We start from the raw sequence: 19,380 nt of genomic DNA, 5'->3' as shown, positions 1-19,380 counted from the left end.
ATTTTCTGTGAAGTTTTGTCTTTTGCTAATGCCAGAATTTACACTCGTCAACATGACTGCCCAAACATGGGATGAATGAAGACAACAACAGACATGCTAAAGCCCACGGAAGAAAGCCCACGAGGGCCCAGCTCCACACAAAGAATAGCAGGCAACAATGAGAATGTTAGATATAGTTTCCCTCAGGGAAGAGCGTACCAATTGTTCATCCAATATCAAATGGTCAGCCCTAAAAACTCGTGCAAGTAACATTATATACATTACACAGACAGAGGCTGTTATATTTAGGAATATGTGTATAATATATGCAAACAGTAATAATTAATGCAAACAAAAGCCATAAATTTGAAAGAGAGCTAGGATGGGTACATGGAAAGGTTTAGAAGGAAGAAATGGAAGGGATAATTAATCTCAGAAATTTAAACAGTTAAAAGACGTACAAAAAAGAATTAAAGTAGGGTTATGAATGTGCACTATGCTGAGACATAAAGAAGTCTGGGTTGCAGCACTCTTTGAGACTAGATAAAGGATTTGGGAACACTATCTCTTGTATCTCTGCATAGTTCAAAAATACAAATGTGAAGTTCACATTAAACATTTGAACCCTATTTTAAAAATGGGGTACAGAGTTAAACAATGAATTATCAGCTAAGGAATTTCAAATGGCTGAGAAGTACCTAAAGAAATGTTCAACATCATTAGTCATCAGGGAAATGCAAATCAAAACAACCCTGAGATTCCACCTCACATCAGTCAGAATGGCTAAGATCAAAAACTCAGGTGACAACAGATACAGGCAAGGATGTGGAGAAAAAGGAACACTCCTCCATTGTTGGAAGGATTGCAAACTGGTACAACCACTCTAGAAATCTGTCTGGAGGTTCCTCAAAAAATTGGACATTGTACTACCTGAGGACCAAGCTATATCTCTCCTGGGCATATACACAAAAGATTTTCCAACATACAACAAAGACACATGCTCCATTATGTTCATAGCAGCCTTATTTATAATAGCTAAGCTGGAAAGAAGCCAGATGCCCTTCAGTAGAAGAATGGATACAGAAAATGTGGTACATCTACACAATAGGGCACTACTCAGATGTCAAAAGCAATGACTTCATGAAATTCATAGGCAAATGGATTGAACTAGAAAACATCATCCTGAGTGAGGTAACCCAATCACAGAAAACCACACATGGTATGCACTCACTGGTAAAATCTTGAACTACACCGGATACAATCCACAGATCACATGAAGCTCAAGAAGAACAACAACCAAAGTACAAATACTTTACTCCTTCTTAAAAGGGGGAACAAAACTATTCATAGGAGGGGATATGTAGACAAAGTTTGGAGCAGAGACTGAAGGAACAGCCATTCAGAGCCTGCCCCAAATGTGTATACAACCCATATACATTCAGCTACCAAAACTATATAAGATTGATTAAGATAAGAGGTGCTTGCTGACAGGAGCCTGATATAGCTGGCTCCTGAGAGACACAACCAGAACATGTCAAATACAAAAGAGAATCCTAGCAGCAAACCATTGAACTGAGATCAATGTCCCCATTGGAGGAATTAGAGAAAGGATTGAAAGAGCTGAAGGGGCTGGCAACCCCATAAGAACAACAATGCCAACCAACCAGAGCTCTCAAGGACTAAACCAGTACCTAAAGACTATACATGGACTCACCCATGGCTCCAGCTGCATATGTGACAGAGGATGGCCTTGTTGGGCACCAATGAAAGGAGAAGCCCTTGAGGGAACCCCACTGTAGGGGAATGACTGGGGGGGCAAGGAGGCGGTATGGTTGGGGAGGGGAACAACTTTATAGAAGAAGAGGAGGCAGATGGGATAGGGGGCTTATGGACTGGAAACTAGAAAAGGTAATAACATTTGAAATGTAAATAAAAAATTATCCAATAAAAATTTGATTTTTTACATTTGATTTCTCTCTGTGTATTTGTTTCAATATGCTTTATGTAAGTTTCATGATTCTTGAAAGCAAAGTATATATCCTTAATATTCCAGTATTACCTGTAAAGCACATCACATGAAAGATGAAGGTTTACAATAGACTTCTTTGGCTTTTACCATTTGTCATATGGTATTAAAGTATGTTTACAAACTTCTTTGTTTATTTATTTAAACTTGTTCTGATTTCAGGAACTAAAGCTACTCAGTATATATGGCCTTGCTGGTTTGGGGAATTTCTACTTTCAGGATTGACAGTATCCATTGTGTCTTAGATTTCAAACAACATTCACGTAATTCAGTCTCTCTACTGGTCAAGGTCATCTGTGTTATATTTCATGAAGATATTTTAAAATACAAATCTTAACCCTCCTTCCAAGTCTAGTTTAGTTTAGTTTTATAGCCTAGGGAACCTCTTTTTGGCAATCTATGACAACATCCACAACTATCATGCATGCCTCATTAGGTATATCTGGCCAAATTCATGTGTTTGGAAAATCTATCAAATGAGCAAAGTAAATAAAATGACATCACTAATTAAAAAGACCATAGACATTGTCTAATGAATTCCAATACTGATAGTGTTGCCCACTTAAATTCACAAAGTAGGAGTATACAACATCTATTTCAAATTTTACTTTCGTTATGTTTTCTCCAAATTCATTTAGGTTCTGAGAGTACCTTTAGAGGTGCATATGTGAATATTTTCATGAATATGTATCATATGATTACCTGAGGTCTGATAATGACTTCTGAGGAAAGAAAAGCTAAAGTCAGAAATAGGACCAGTGTCCATAGTAAAAAAAAATAAAAACAGTATTTCATCTGCCAAAAGGGGATAGAATATCCAGAAATTTTAGTAAAATAAAAATTTTAATATTGGTTTTCTAAGATGGTAATAAAAGGAACATATCTGTACAAAGAAAAGAGTCTACTGGACTCATTTTCTTCTTGGGAATTCTGCTATTCCATATTGGCATCTCTATGGTGACCACAGGGTAGTGATGATGAATGCAGAAATTGCTTCAGCTTCATCTCTATGAACAGACAATTTCTAAATCATCCATCGTAATTTTATGTTGCATAGTTGAGACAAGGCTTTTGTTTTTATAAACAGTTAATATTGGTGGCCAACAAGAAGAAAAAGAAAATCCCAAATAAATCCCCAGCATTAGTCAGACAATGCTATTTCTCAAAACTAAGGCGTTCATTTCGTTTGTCACCTCTATGAACATGAGTGTAGGAATTATTAACTGAAAAAGATCTCAGTCAATGGCTCTAGAGAAGAGTGCATAAGATGTACTGTGCTTTGGTTATTATTGCTAAATGCAATTGAAAATTGGGGTACCTATATAATTTACTTCTTTTCCAAAATGATTGGCTCTCTGAAAAGTCTATCCCATTTAAAAGATAGCCATTTCTTGTACAGTTCTGATATCCTAAGAGGCAAGGGTTTGATAGAGACTATATTACAAATTCTTTCTCTACAGCCCTGCTTTGTGCACTTCTCTACCAGTGTTGATCCCAATGTTACTCTCCAATAGACTTTCTAAATGGATAGATTTCCTCCTCAGCATCTGTTTCCCAGCCAACTATACTTAAGAAGGATGGATTAAGGAATAATACAAGGAAACAGACTTAATCATGGGATTTTTGCAGTTGGTGGTACTGTTGATTAGCTGGCAGAGTCCCCATCTCTAGAGAGTAGATGAAACACTGATAAGCCCAGGCATACATATTAGGGGGACCTTTACCTGTCTTAAAGTACACTAATATAGTGATAAAAGGGAAGAAAAATATAATGCTTCAGGCTTTTGAAAGAATCTTGGCAAATGCTACTTCTAAGCACAGTGAATAAAATGGCTTGGCTATGTGCCATTAGTTCATTAGGGAAAAGAACTACAAGGAGCAACTAAGAATAATGCATAACAGATTGGAGATTCAGTGGGAAAGGCATGAAAGCTTGTAAACAAAAATGCTATCTCCTGCAGTTAAAGTAGAGTAAAAACTAAATGTTGTGCCCAAGGAGTAATTATAAGAATAACAGAATTCCTGAGTGGGTCAATGATCACACTCGGAGTACCTGCTCTCTGGATAAATAAATTAGTATTATAATATTAGAATATAGGGACAATTTGCACCAGTTTACCACAAGGCATAGAGTCTTAGATTTTCCTTAATTAGCTAATTTTCTTCAATTTAAAAAAGTTTTTATTTTACATGTATGAATGTTTTGCCTACATGCATGTATGTAGAGTATGATCTTGCCTCCTGCCAATAGAAGTCAGAAGTAGGTGTCTGATACCCTGAGACTGGAAGTAACTACAGTTGTGATTTATTGTGTGGATACCAGGAACTAAACCCAGGGCCTCTGCAAAAGCAGCAAGTACTCTTTTTTTTTTTTTTTTTTTTTTGGTATTAATAGTAGTTTATTTTTTTTTTATTAACTTGAGTATTTCTTATATACATTTCGAGTGTTATTCCCTTTCCCGGTTTCCGGGCAAACATCCCCCTCCCCCCTCCCCTTCCTTATGGGTGTTCCCCTCCCAACCCTCCCCCCATTGCCGCCCTCCCCCCATAGACTAGTTCACTGTGGGTTCAGTCTTAGCAGGACCCAGGGCTTCCCCTTCCACTGGTGCTCTTACTAGGATATTCATTGCTACCTATGGGGTCAGAGTCCAGGGTCAGTCCATGTATAGTCTTTAGGTAGTGGCTTAGTCCCTGGAAGCTCTGGTTGCTTGGCATTGTTGTACTTTTGGGGTCTCGAGCCAATTCAAGCTCTTCCAGTTCTTTCTCTGATTCCTTCAATAGGGGACCTATTCTCAGTTCAGTGGTTTGCTGCTGGCATTCGCCTCTGTATTTGCTGTATTCTGGCTGTGTCTCTCAGGAGCGATCTACATCCGGCTCCTGTCGGTCTGCACTTCTTTGCTTCATCCATCTAGTCCAATTGGGTGGCTGTATATGTATGGGCCAAATGTGGGACAGGCTCTGAATGGGTGTTCCTTCAGTCTCTGTTTTAATCTTTGCCTCTCCCTTCCCTGCCAAGGGTATTCTTTTTCCTCATTTAAAGAAGGAGTGAAGCATTCACATTTTGATCATCCGTCTTGAGTTTCGTTTGTTCTAGGGATCTAGGGTAATTCAAGCATTTGGGCTAATAGCCACTTATCAATGAGTGCATACCATGTATGTCTTTCTGTGATTGGGTTAGTTCACTCAGGATGATATTTTCCAGTTCCAACCATTTGCCTACGAATTTCATAAACTCGTTGTTTTTGATAGCTGAGTAGTATTCCATTGTGTAGATGTACCACATTTTCTGTATCCATTCCTCTGTTGAAGGGCATCTGGGTTCTTTCCAGCTTCTGGCTATTATAAATAAGGCTGCGATGAACATAGTGGAGCACGTGTCTCTTTTATATGTTGAGGCATCTTTTGGGTATATGCCCAAGAGAGGTATAGCTGGATCCTCAGGCAGTTCAATGTCCAATTTTCTGAGGAACCTCCAGACTGATTTCCAGAATGGTTTTACCAGTCTGCAATCCCACCAACAATGGAGGAGTGTTCCTCTTTCTCCACAACCTCGCCAGCATCTGCTGTCACCTGAGTTTTTGATCTTAGCCAATCGCACTGGTGTGAGGTGAAATCTCAGGGTTGTTTTGATTTGCATTTCCCTTATGACTAAAGATGTTGAACATTTCTTTAGGTGTTTCTCAGCCATTCGGCATTCCTCAGCTGTGAATTCTTTGTTTAGCTCTGAACCCCATTTTTTAATAGGGTTATTTGTTTCCCTGCGGTCTAACTTCTTGAGTTCTTTGTATATTTTGGATATAAGGCCTCTATCTGTTGTAGGGTTGGTAAAGATCTTTTCCCAATCTGTTGGTTGCCGTTTTGTCCTAACCACAGTGTCCTTTGCCTTACAGAAGCTTTGCAGTTTTATGAGATCCCATTTGTCAATTCTTGATCTTAGAGCATAAGCCATTGGTGTTTTGTTCAGGAAATTTTTTCCAGTGCCCATGTGTTCCAGATGCTTCCCTAGTTTTTCTTCTATTAGTTTGAGTGTGTCTGGTTTGATGTGGAGGTCCTTGATCCACTTCGACTTAAGCTTTGTACAGGGTGATAAGCATGGATCGATCTGCATTCTTCTACATGTTGCCCTCCAGTTGAACCAGCACCATTTGCTGAAAATGCTATCTTTTTTCCATTGGATGGTTTTGGCTCCTTTGTCAAAAATCAAGTGACCATAGGTGTGTGGGTTCATTTCTGGGTCTTCAATTCTATTCCATTGGTCTAGCTGTCTGTCTCTGTACCAATACCATGCAGTTTTTATCACTATTGCTCTGTAATACTGCTTGAGTTCAGGGATAGTGATTCCCCCTGAAGTCCTTTTATTGTTGAGGATAGCTTTAGCTATCCTGGGTTTTTTGTTATTCCAGATGAATTTGCAAATTGTTCTGTCTAACTCTTTGAAGAATTGGATTGGTATTTTGATGGGGATTGCATTGAATCTGTAGATTGCTTTTGGTAAAATGGCCATTTTTACTATATTAATCCTGCCAATCCATGAGCATGGGAGATCTTTCCATCTTCTGAGGTCTTCTTCAATTTCTTTCTTCAGTGTCTTGAAGTTCTTATTGTACAGATCTTTTACTTGCTTGGTTAAAGTCACACCGAGGTACTTTATATTATTTGGGTCTATTATGAAGGGTGTCGTTTCCCTAATTTCTTTCTCGGCTTGTTTCTCTTTTGTATAGAGGAAGGCAACTGATTTATTTGAGTTAATTTTATACCCAGCCACTTTGCTGAAGTTGTTTATCAGCTTTAGTAGTTTTCTGGTGGAACTTTTGGGATCACTTAAATATACTATCATATCATCTGCAAATAGTGATATTTTGACCTCTTCTTTTCCGATCTGTATCCCTTTGATCTCCTTTTGTTGTCTGATTGCTCTGGCTAGAACTTCAAGAACTATATTGAATAAGTAGGGAGAGAGTGGGCAGCCTTGTCTAGTCCCTGATTTTAGTGGGATTGCTTCAAGTTTCTCTCCATTTAGTTTAATGTTAGCAACTGGTTTGCTGTATATGGCTTTTACTATGTTTAGGTATGGGCCTTGAATTCCTATTCTTTCCAGGACTTTTATCATGAAGGGGTGTTGAATTTTGTCAAATGCTTTCTCAGCATCTAATGAAATGATCATGTGGTTCTGTTCTTTCAGTTTGTTTATATAATGGATCACGTTGATGGTTTTCCGTATATTAAACCATCCCTGCATGCCTGGGATGAAGCCTACTTGATCATGGTGGATGATTGTTTTGATGTGCTCTTGAATTCGGTTTGCTAGAATTTTATTGAGTATTTTTGCGTCGATATTCATAAGGGAAATTGGTCTGAAGTTCTCTTTCTTTGTTGTGTCTTTGTGTGGTTTAGGTATAAGAGTAATTGTAGATTCGTAGAAGGAATTCGGTAGGGCTCCATCTGTTTCAATTTTGTGGAATAGTTTGGATAATATTGGTATGAGGTCTTCTATGAAGGTTTGATAGAATTCTGCACTAAACCCATCTGGACCTGGGCTCTTTTTGGTTGGGAGACCTTTGATGACTGCTTCTATTTCCTTAGGAGTTATGAGGTTGTTTAACTGGTTTATCTGTTCCTGATTTAACTTTGATACCTGGTATCTGTCTAGGAAATTGTCCATTTCCTGAAGATTTTCAAATTTTGTTGAATATAGGTTTTTATAGTAAGATCTGATGATTTTTTGAATTTCCTCTGAATCTGTAGTTATGTCTCCCTTTTCATTTCTGATTTTGTTAATTTGGACGCACTCTCTGTGTCCTCTCGTTAGTCTGGCTAAGGGTTTATCTATCTTGTTGATTTTCTCAAAGAACCAACTTTTGGTCCTGTTGATTCTTTCTATGGTCCTTTTTGTTTCTACTTGGTTGATTTCAGCTCTGAGTTTGATTATTTCCTGCCTTCTACTCCTCCTGGGTGTATTTGCTTCTTTTTGTTCTAGAGCTTTTAGGTGTGCTGTCAAGCTGCTGACATATGCTCTTTCCTGTTTCTTTCTGCAGGCACTCAGCGCTATGAGTTTTCCTCTTAGCACAGCTTTCATTGTGTCCCATAAGTTTGAGTATGTTGTATCTTCATTTTCATTAAATTCTAAAAAGTTTTTAATTTCTTTCTTTATTTCTTCCTTGACCAGGTTATCATTGAGTAGAGCATTGTTCAATTTCCACGTATATGTGGGCATTCTTCCCTTATTGTTATTGAAGACCAGTTTTAGGCCGTGGTGGTCCGATAGCACGCATGGGATTATTTCTATCTTTCTGTACCTGTTGAGGCCCGTTTTTTGACCAATTATATGGTCAATTTTGGAGAAAGTCCCATGAGGAGCTGAGAAGAAGGTATATCCTTTTGCTTTAGGATAGAATGTTCTATAAATATCCGTTAAGTCCATTTGGCTCATGACTTCTCTTAGTCTGTCGACATCACTGTTTAATTTCTGTTTCCATGATCTGTCCATTGATGAGAGTGGGGTGTTGAAATCTCCCACTATTATTGTGTGAGGTGCAATGTGTGTTTTGAGCTTTAGTAAGGTTTCTTTTACGTATGTAGGTGCCCTTGTATTTGGGGCATAGATATTTAGGATTGAGAGTTCATCTTGCTGGATTTTTCCTTTGATGAATATGAAGTGTCCTTCCTTATCTTTTTTGATGACTTTTAGTTGGAAATTGATTTTATTTGATATTAGAATGGCTACTCCAGCTTGCTTCTTCTGACCATTTGCTTGGAAAGTTGTTTTCCAGCCTTTCACTCTGAGGTAGTGTCTGTCTTTGTCTCTGAGGTGTGTTTCCTGTAGGCAGCAGAATGCAGGGTCCTCGTTGCGTATCCAGTTTGTTAATCTATGTCTTTTTATTGGGGAGTTGAGGCCATTGATATTGAGAGATATTAAGGAATAGTGATTATTGTTTCCCTTTATATTCATATTTGGATGTGAGGTTATGTTTGTGTGCTTTCATTCTCTTCGTTTTGTTGCCAAGACGATTAGTTTCTTGCTTCTTCTAGGGTATAGCTTGCCTCCTTATGTTGGGCTTTACCATTTATTATCCTTTGTAGTGCTGGATTTGTAGAAAGATATTGTGTAAATTTGGTTTTGTCATGGAATATCTTGGTTTCTCCATCAATGTTAATTGAGAGTTTTGCTGGATACAGTAACCTGGGCTGGCATTTGTGTTCTCTTAGGGTCTGTATGACATCAGTCCAGGATCTTCTGGCCTTCATAGTTTCTGGCGAGAAGTCTGGTGTGATTCTGATAGGTCTCCCTTTATATGTTACTTGACCTTTTTCCCTTACTGCTTTTAATATTCTTTCTTTATTTTGTGCGTTTGGTGTTTTGACAATTATGTGACGGGAGGTGTTTCTTTTCTGGTCCAATCTATTTGGAGTTCTGTAGGCTTCTTGTATGCCTATGGGTATCTCTTTTTTTAGGTTAGGGAAGTTTTCCTCTATGATTTTGTTGAAGATATTTACTGGTCCTTTGAGCTGGGAGTCTTCACTCTCTTCTATACCTATTATCCTTAGGTTTGATCTTCTCATTGAGTCCTGGATTTCCTGTATGTTTTGGACCAGTAGCTTTTTCCGCTTTACATTATCTTTGACAGTTGAGTCAATGATTTCTATGGAATCTTCTGCTCCTGAGATTCTCTCTTCCATCTCTTGTATTCTGTTGGTGAAGCTTGTATCTACAGCTCCTTGTCTCTTCTTTTGGTTTTCTATATCCAGGGTTGTTTCCATGTGTTCTTTCTTGATTGCTTCTATTTCCATTTTTAATTCCTTCATCTGTTTGATTGTGTTTTCCTGGAATTCTTTCAGGGATTTTTGCCATTCCTCTCTGTAGGCTTCTACTTGTTTATTAATGATTTCCTGTGTTTCCCTAAGTGTGTTCATGTCTTTCTTGAAGTCCTCCAGCATCATGATCAAATATGATTTTGAAACTAGATCTTGCTTTTCTGGTGTGTTTGGATATTCCATGTTTGTTTTGGTGGGAGAATTGGGCTCCGATGATGGCATGCAGTCTTGGTTTCTGTTGCTTGGGTTCCTGCGCTTGCCTCTCGCCATCAGATTATCTCTAGTGTTACTTTGTTCTGCTATTTCTGACAGTGGCTAGACTGACCTATAAGCCTGTGTGTCAGGAGTGCTGTAGACCTGTTTTCCTCTCTTTCAGTCAGTTATGGGGACAGTGTGTTCTGCTTTCGGGCGTGTAGTTTTTCCTCTCTACAGGTCTTCAGCTGTTCCTGTGGGCCTGTGTCTTGAGTTCACCAGGCAGCTTTCTTGCAGCAGAAAATTTGGTCTTACCTGTGGTCCCGAGGCTCAGGTTCTCTCGTGGGGTGCTGCCCAGGGGCTCTCTGCAGCGGCAGCAACCAGGAAGACCTGTGCCGCCCCTTCCGGGAGCTTCAGTGCACCAGGGTTCCAGATGGTCTTTGGCTTTTTCCTCTGGCGTCCGAGATGTGTGTGCAGGGAGCAGTCTCTTCTGGTTTCCCAGGCTTGTCTGCCTCTCTGAAGGTTTAGCTCTCCCTCCCACGGGATTTGGGTGCAGAGAACTGTTTATCCGGTCTGTTTCTTTCAGGTTCCGGTGGTGTCTCAGGCGCAGAAGTCCTGCCGCTCCTGTGCCCTCCCCCACGGGAGCCCAGAGGCCTTATACAGTTTCCTCTTGGGCCAGGGATGTGGGCAGGGGTGAGCAGTGTTGGTGGTCTCTTCCGCTCTGCAGCCTCAGGCGTGCCCACCTGACCAGGTGGTTGGGTCTCTCTCTCACCGGGTCTGGGAGCAGAGAGCTGCTGCGGGCCGGGATCCGCGGGTGTTCACCAGATTCTTATACCGTATGTGTGGGAAAGAAAGGTTTTTTTAAATATTTATTTTACATCCTAGGTCCATCCTTTCCCTGCAACTTTTTGTGATTGTTTGAAGAAAAAAAAAAGAGGAAGAATTCTTAATCTTGAGATCATACTCTTGCTCCTTACTCTCAACTTCTTCATCAAATCATATCCCCCTTTCTCTTTGCTTAAAACTTTAGAGAACAATTCTGTTCAGTGGTTTGGCTGGCCCACCAGGTTTCCTACTTTCCTTATTTCTTCCTGTCTTCTCCATCATATTGGATTTCTTTGCCTTATTGAGTTTCTAGGCCACTGTCTGATTGCAAGCAAATTACTTAATCTTTCAGCAGATCAATTTCTCTGTTTATATAGTAGAGAAGATAGGCTTATTGCCTGCTGAACCTGGATAGATGTTGTGTGGGTAATAGAGTAAACCACTGAAAAGTAGTTGAAATCCTTAGGAGAGAGGAATCCCAGAGGCAAGATTTATTGCCCTCATAAATAGTTTAACTCCATTGTAAGTAAGTCAGTATTCCCTTTTTTTATAAACAAAACCTAGCACTCAGAAAAAAGAGTGATCAATTTTAAAATACATATGTTTGAAGTATAATGTAGTTCCCTTTTCCAGAGTCCTAAGCTTCAAAAATTGTCTTGTCAAGTATATGTCTACTTCATAGAATCCCGAAAAGTCTTCATGCACTCTTTTGGAAATCTTTTCTGTCTACTTTCTTGAAGTAACAGAGAAGTTACTTTGCAATTATATTAGGATTTCAGACCTATGTGTTAAGTGAATCAATACTGACATTGATTTTTTTTCCTAACATACAGAGTGATGTTATTTACAAATAAAGTTAAGAAGAAATCTTAAATCTAGGTTGTTGTGATTATTTTGATATGATGTAAAAATAAAATACGATGCTGGACATATGTGGCTGGTACCTAATTGGGAAAAATAAAAACAAAACAAATCTACTCTTTTTTGTATTTTCTGTTTATAGATAAATAGTTATATAGACAAAATAAGAGAGAGAGGTTATTTCTTGGTATAAAGACAAATATTTAAAATCTAGTTATGGATTATAGGAGTTTAGTAAAGGAGCAGTTGTATATACTCTTCAAAGAAGCATGACTTGAGTAACTGACTAAGTCCAGTCCCAGGCATGATTTCCCTATTGTAGAATGGGTTTGAAGTCCAAGGAGAGGTGTTGATTACCATGGAGGTATGTATGCAACTACTGTAAACTAAGGGATATTGTGTTAAGCTGAATTTGAAAGAGAGCAAAGAGGTCTATGGGAGAGGGACTGGAGCTAGGGAAAGGAAGGGGAAATGATGTAATTATGATACCTCCCCAAAAGAATGACTTTTTAAAAGGAAAAAGAAAAAGAGCTAGGTTGAGCCATGGGTTAAGAAGAGGAGATTTGGACATTTTAAAAACAGAATGTTTTAGTTTTAGGTCTCTTAACACAGGTTCTTTCAGTTCAAATTTTTTACTAAGTATTGTATGTTATCACTGAACCTTAGCTTGGTTTAATGAAAGGAAATGAGACTATTGTGTTAGCATCTAAAACCATAATGTTAGAATGAGTCAATGAGTGAGACATTCATTTAAATTGCTAATGAGCAAAGCCAGGTGGTATAACAGAAGACATTTAGGCCAATATCCTTATTTTAGAATTATGCATTCTGCTTAAAAACAGAAGATAAAGATTTAATGACACACAATGTGAAGATGTAGTTAAAGGGTGCATAAAGGTAGAGTGTTTGCACAGAGGTAGAAAGCTTAACTATCCTGTACAAGACCTAGGTTTCTACCTCTAATACATTTTATCCCCAATACAAGTGGGAAAAGTGCTCTTAAATTACAGAAGTAAATATTATTGTGCTGGAATATGTTCACTTATTGTACCAGATCCTCTAATATTTCCAGGTTCCAGTGTGCCTGTATAGAAACATAGAGTTTTATAAAATATAAGTTAATGTCTGATATTCTAATTTGTTGCTATTCTTCTGGTTGTTTTTCATATTACTTTGTTCATAAAATATTTTGAGGCTCAGAATATTTTAAATTTTGTTAATTAAATTACTTAACAAATTAAAGAGGTTTTTTTGGAAAAATACACAAATGAGCAACAGAAAAAGGAGGAGTATTTAAACTTTGGGTTCCCTCCAATGGTTTCCATGGCAATAGCATCATTTCCCCTTAGCCTAATCACTGAGTTATTATGCTGGTCCTCAAATCTCTTGTTTATTCTCAAGTTGGCAGCATCAACTTAGACCTAGTGCATTTGCTAGCTTCCATTAGGCATACAGAGTTCATTATCAGTGTGGTTTATAGTTGCATAATTCTAGCTACCTTCACATGACTTTATGAATGAAAAATAACAAAACAGGAAAACGAGTGGCCTCATTGTACCTTAAGAAATTACAATATCTATGTGTGTTGCTTAAAACTGACATTTAAAACTACTTCTTTAAAAGACATCTCTTTTGTACATAATATAAGGTAGATTCTAATTTCTTCATGAATAGTTCTAGGACTAGCTGATGTATGATTATAAATTATTTTTTTGAAAAGCTTGTTTTGGCCAAATACTTCCTTTTTAGTACTATTTTCTTTTTGTATTAGAGGTACTTCAATCTATAATTACTTTTTACATAGCCACCTTTTCAAACTGAGTTCTTTACGGGCTCTGAAACACTGTCTGGTACCTCCTGAGCTCTAGTAAGATAGTGGGATCGTTAAAAAGTTAGAAAGCAGAGCTAGAGAGAAGGTACAGTGGCTGAGAGCACTTGCTGCTCTTGTAGAAGATGCTGGTTCAGTTCCAAGCCCCCAAGTGGCATCTCACAATCATCTATAACTCACGTTTCTGAGGATAAAAGGTCTTCTTCTGACTGGTGTGGGTACCAGACCTGAACATAGGACACACACATACATACAGAGAAACTTCCACACATATAAAATAAATTAATTTACATTTTAAACTATAAGCAGAACAAGTACAAACTTATGACCATAGTCAGCATTGTTGGATTTTTCAGAAGGACTACTTTCATCAAAAATTCAGTATAGATAGGAAGTATCTAGAGATTTTCTTGAATATTCTTAATAGCAATTTCTTGTGTGTTTTTAATGATATTCTTATTAGAGAACATTAGTACCTAAAGAAGTCCTCTTGATATTTTATCCTTCACTCAATGGAGGATGGATTTTCTCTTTATAGTGGGTTTATAATGAAAACTTTGACTGAGTGGCATTTTAAAACTGAAATAAGTGTACTTATATCTATTATTAATGGACCTGCAAATGATATGTTAGTATTTGCTAATATGAGACTCTACCAGTTGATATTACTAAATCTGAGTCATGATATACCACATTTATAAGTAGTTAAATGATATGTGTGGTGTGTGTGTGTAGGGGGGGGTGTGTGTCCTCACAGGGAGGACAAAAAACAGTATGAGGTTTCTTTATATCAGTCACTGCCATATGTCTTTACAAAAATGTCTCTTACTAAACCAATCATATTGTCACTATTTCCACCATATGATCTAAAGGGAAAGTTTCTGGGATCCATTTGTCTCTGTTGGCTCATCCCCAGTGCTGGAGTTGAAAATAAGTACAGTCAGATTTGGCTGCTTACAGAGGTTCTAGGGCGTCAGACTTAGATCATGCTTGTGCTTGCAAAAGAAGTGCCCTCATCCACTAACCCATCTGCCCAGCTTCTCATATATTGACTTATGGCTTCAGTAACATATATTCCAATACTTTTTAACCATTGATTATCTAGTTGTTCTCTTGTGCTAATAGTGTTTTGTGAGCATCAAGTCAATGATTGTGTTTATTTTGCTATTCATTGTCACATCTATAGAGTAAACATCAGAATTCTGAATGTTTTAGAATGGAAAAAATGGTTTTAAAAAGCTAAAAGAAGAGAATCTATAGGCAAACACTTATATTTTACCTGTCACATTCTTTAATCTCCAACTTCTCTCCTGAAGCTCATGTTTTTTAATATTTGTTAAGAGTTTCATAAATATATGACTATAGTGGAAGATGATGTCATATATCAAGGCGGGTCCAAAATAAGGTGTAGCCTATCACTGGATGAGAAGGAAGGGTAGGCAGAGAAAAGTCTAGGAAGAAGAGGATTCAAGATGGATGGAGATGATGGAGGAAGATGATTACTATCTAGGTGGTCTGGGTCAATTATATCTTGTCTAGGTGGGCGGTTTCTATCTTTATTAATTGGCAGTGAATTTATTCTGTGAATGTATTGCAGATTGAGTATTTAACATATAAATCTGGTTGTTGGATTATAGTTTATTGAGTCTTGATATTACCTGGTAGCTGGGACCAGAGTTCCTGGCTGGCCAGGGCTGGCCAGGACTGGCCAGGGTGACTAGAAATTGCAGCAGAGAGACCACTGGGGCAAGATAGCTAGGCTAACATGGCATGGTGCCACACTGAAACCAGCTTCCACTGAAATAAATTAATGTTAGTTCTATATGGCCCTACAGTGCCAAAATTAACACCAGGGAGCAACTGCCTAGGTCTGAGAGTACCAGGGGGCAGCGTGGAGAAGTGAAGAGTGGGAACTGGTCTTGTGTGCCTTTTTTTAAAATATACAACAACTGCTGGCACCCAAAGAAGTTATTGAAGAGTCATTGTCCTGATTCCCTGGACTCTGGGAGGCTGAAGGTGGTTCTAAGGTTGTTTTCATGAGGAATTTACAAATGGTCATACTTTAACAGGAAGGAATTAGCTAGATTGATTTGTACAGTCATAATCTCATTTGGTAACTAAGTTAAAGTTATATCTTTACATTGGTATAGAACTAATTTGTTACAAAACTTTAAAAGTACAAGGTTTTGACCAAGTCCTTATATTGATGCCATTACAAACTTCTGAGTTGATTAACATAGGAATTAGGGGCCAAATAACAAATGCATGGCTTCTAGTTCACCAGTAGGGTGTGTTTAAAATATGTTCATCAGAAATAGCTGAGAATAGTTAATAGACCACAGGTCAGATTACCTTATATAGATATATGGTTTTTAAAAACCTCAGAAATCCACAAAATATGACATTTAAAGATATTATCTTTTGTTAAGACATATCTGCTCCTAACAGATCCCCTTTGGTGGATTTAACAAAAAATTGAACATCTCTGTCTCCAGGTCAGGTAATACTTTGTGGCTAGGCAGCCACTGGGTAGAAATTGCCTATTTCACCTACTGACTAATACTGTCTAAAACATGACACATTATAGTATTATTAAATCAGTACAAAATATCTATCTCTATATTTTAAGATTATTAATTCAATACTTCAGCAAGGTAAACTGTTACCCATTTGGGTTCAGAAATACTATGACAGGACAATTTAACTTGAATATTCAATAAATCTAAATAAAGAGCCTTTGAATTTTCCATTTGGTCTTATAATTGTTTTCTAAATTCACAAAGTTTATATGAAATGCTCTTCAAATTCCTAAGGATATTTCAATAAGACTGGTAATGACTTCAAGATACAATTATTATGAGTGCCTGACACTGTTTGGCTACTTCTCAAATATATTTTGATCCAGTGCCTTCCTTGAAACATAAGTCCTTAAGAGATTCAGAGAGCAAGTGAACATTTCTTTATGCACTTGACTTGTCAATTGTGTCATGAAGATTTTAAGATCTTAAAACATGAGTCTTCAAAACTATCTTTTCAAATTATTAGGGAAAGTCCTTTCCGATGATAGTGAGTGAACAAAAATATAGAATTAATTTATGAAAAATATTTGTGTACATACAAGTATTTACAGTAGTCTTTTACTAGTAATTACAAAATTCACAGATTCTTCCAAAAGATCTCTAATGGTAAAATAGTAAAAATAATAAAAGTTGAGTTAATAGCAGATAGGCCATTGATGTTATTAATCCACTAAGAATATTCCAAGTTTAAAATCCAGGACATGGGAAAGGGTAATGCTGAATGCTCCATATTTTCTGAGAACATAGAGACTCTGGATATTAGGCCATTTTATTATCATGTAAATGTTTCAACTCCTTACTTTCTTCCTATCTTGAACAGTGTTACCAATGTACAGAGACACATACAAACCTTACTGATATTAGTTCATAGAAGAATAAACACCTTTGAGGATGCTTATTTTTATTTCAAGAAAAGAAAACCTGGTCCTTCTGGTGTGAACCGTTTCGTTCCAGTTTGAACTTGCACCCAGAGCAGACATGGGGCGCAGGTTCTGCACCCACTCCTAAAAGACCCAAAGTAAGCTCAACTCCCAGGTGCTCTGAAATGCCCAGAACCACAGGAGAGGCCACTATGTCTGTCGCAACACCCCGATTAACTGACAACCCTGGGATCCAGGGATGCAGGAACCCATGATTAGCCAGTGGCCTGAGTTCCTTCCAATCTGAACCAGTACCCAGAACAGATCTGGGGTGCTGGCTCTCAACCCACTCCTGCAAGAGCCAGAGAAAACTTGATTCCCAGGAGCTCTGACACAACAGGATCTCAGGATCACAGAATCACAGAATCACAGAATCACAGTATAACAGACTGCTGGACTCACAGGAGCCCTGACACAATCAGGATCACAAGAGTGATAGGCTCCAGACAGACACAGCAAGCCCAGGTAGCACTGGACATAACCAGATGGGAGGAGGCAAGCACAAGAACATAAGCAACTGCAACCAAGGCTTATTGGCATCATCAGAACACAGTTCTCCCATTACAGCAAGTCCTGAATACCCAATCACACCAGCAAAGAAAGATTCGGATTTAAAAATCACATCTCATGATGATGATAGAAGACATAAAGAAGGGCATAAATAACTCACTTAAAAAGCACATGACAATACAGGTAAACAAGTAGAAGCCCTTAAAGAGGAAACAAAAAATCCTTTAAAGAATTACAGGAAAACACAAGCAAACAGGTGAAGGAATTGAGCAACACCTTCCAGAATCTAAAAATGGAAATAGAAACAATAAAGAAATCACAAAGGATACAACTCTGGAGACAGAAAACCTAGGAAATGGATCAGGAGTCATAAACTCAAGCATCACCAACAGAATACAAGAGATAGAAGAGAGAATCTCAACATCGACACAGCAGACAAAGAAAATGCAAAAGTCAACAACTCCTAACCCAAAACATCCAGGAAATCAAGGAGAAACTGAGAATACCAAACCTAAGAATAATAGGTATAAAGAGTGAAGATACTCAACTTAAAAGGCCAGTAAATATGTCCAACAAAATTATAAAAGAAAACTTCCCTAACCTAAAGAAAGAGATGTCTATGAACATAGAAGAACCCTACCGAACTACAAATAGACTGGACCAGAAAAGAACACCTTCTTCTCAATAATAATTAAAATAACAAATTAACAAAGGAAAGAAAGAATATTAAAAGCAGTAAGGGGAAAAGGTCAAGTAAATATAAATGCAAACCTATCAGAATTACACCAGATTTCTCACCAGAGATTCTAAAAGAGAGGAGATCCTAAGCAGATGTCAAACAGACCCTAAGAGAACACAAATGCCAGCCCAGGCTACTGTATCCAGCAAAACTCAATTAACATAGATGGAGAAACCAAGATATTCCATTACAAAACCAAATTTACACAATATCTTTCCAGAAATCCAACCCAAAAAAGATAATAGATGGAAAATTCCAACACAGAAAGGGAAGCTACAAAAAAAGAAAAAAAAAGAGCAAGAAACTAATCTTCCTGAAACAAACCAGAAAAAGATAACCACACAAACATAACATAAGTCCACCTCTAACAACAAAATTAAAAGGAAGCAGCAATCACTTTTGCTTAATATCTCTTAATATCAATGGAGTCAATTCCCCAATAAAAAGACAAACTAATGTCCAGTCAACATGCCTGAATATGTAAACAGGACCCAGCATTTTGGTGCATATGGGAAATGCAACTCAATGGCAAAGACAGACACCAGCTCAGAGTAGAAGACTGGAAAAAATTTTTCCAAGCTGCAGTAGCCATTATAATATTAAATAAAATTGGCTTTCCACCAAAAGTTTCAAAAAAAGTAAGGAAGGACACTTCATACATGTCAAAGGAAAAATCTACCATGAAGAACTCACAATTCTGAATAATTTTACTCCAAATGCAAGGGCGCCTACATTCATTAAAGAAACTTTACTGAAGCTCAAAGTACACTTTGTACCTCACAAAATAATAGTGGGAGACTACAACACCATACTCTCATTAATGGACAGATCATGGAAACAGAGACACTGAAAATCTAACAGAAGTTATGAACCAAATGGGTTTAACCTATCTATAAAACATTTCATCCTAAAACAAAAGAATATACCTTCTTCTCGGTGCCTCATGGTACCTTCTCCAAAATTCACCATATAACTGGTCACAAAACTGGCCTCAACTGATACAAGAAGTTTGAAATAACCCCATGAATCCTGTCAGATCACCATAGACTAAGGCTGGTCTTCAATAACAACAAAAAACAACAGCAAACCATATACACATTGAAGTTGAA

This window comes from Rattus norvegicus, chromosome X, assembly GCF_021556685.1.
Source record: "Rattus norvegicus strain SHRSP/BbbUtx chromosome X, alternate assembly SHRSP_T2T, whole genome shotgun sequence".
Lineage (NCBI taxonomy): Eukaryota > Metazoa > Chordata > Mammalia > Rodentia > Muridae > Rattus > Rattus norvegicus.
This window is presented reverse-complemented; position numbering follows the sequence as displayed.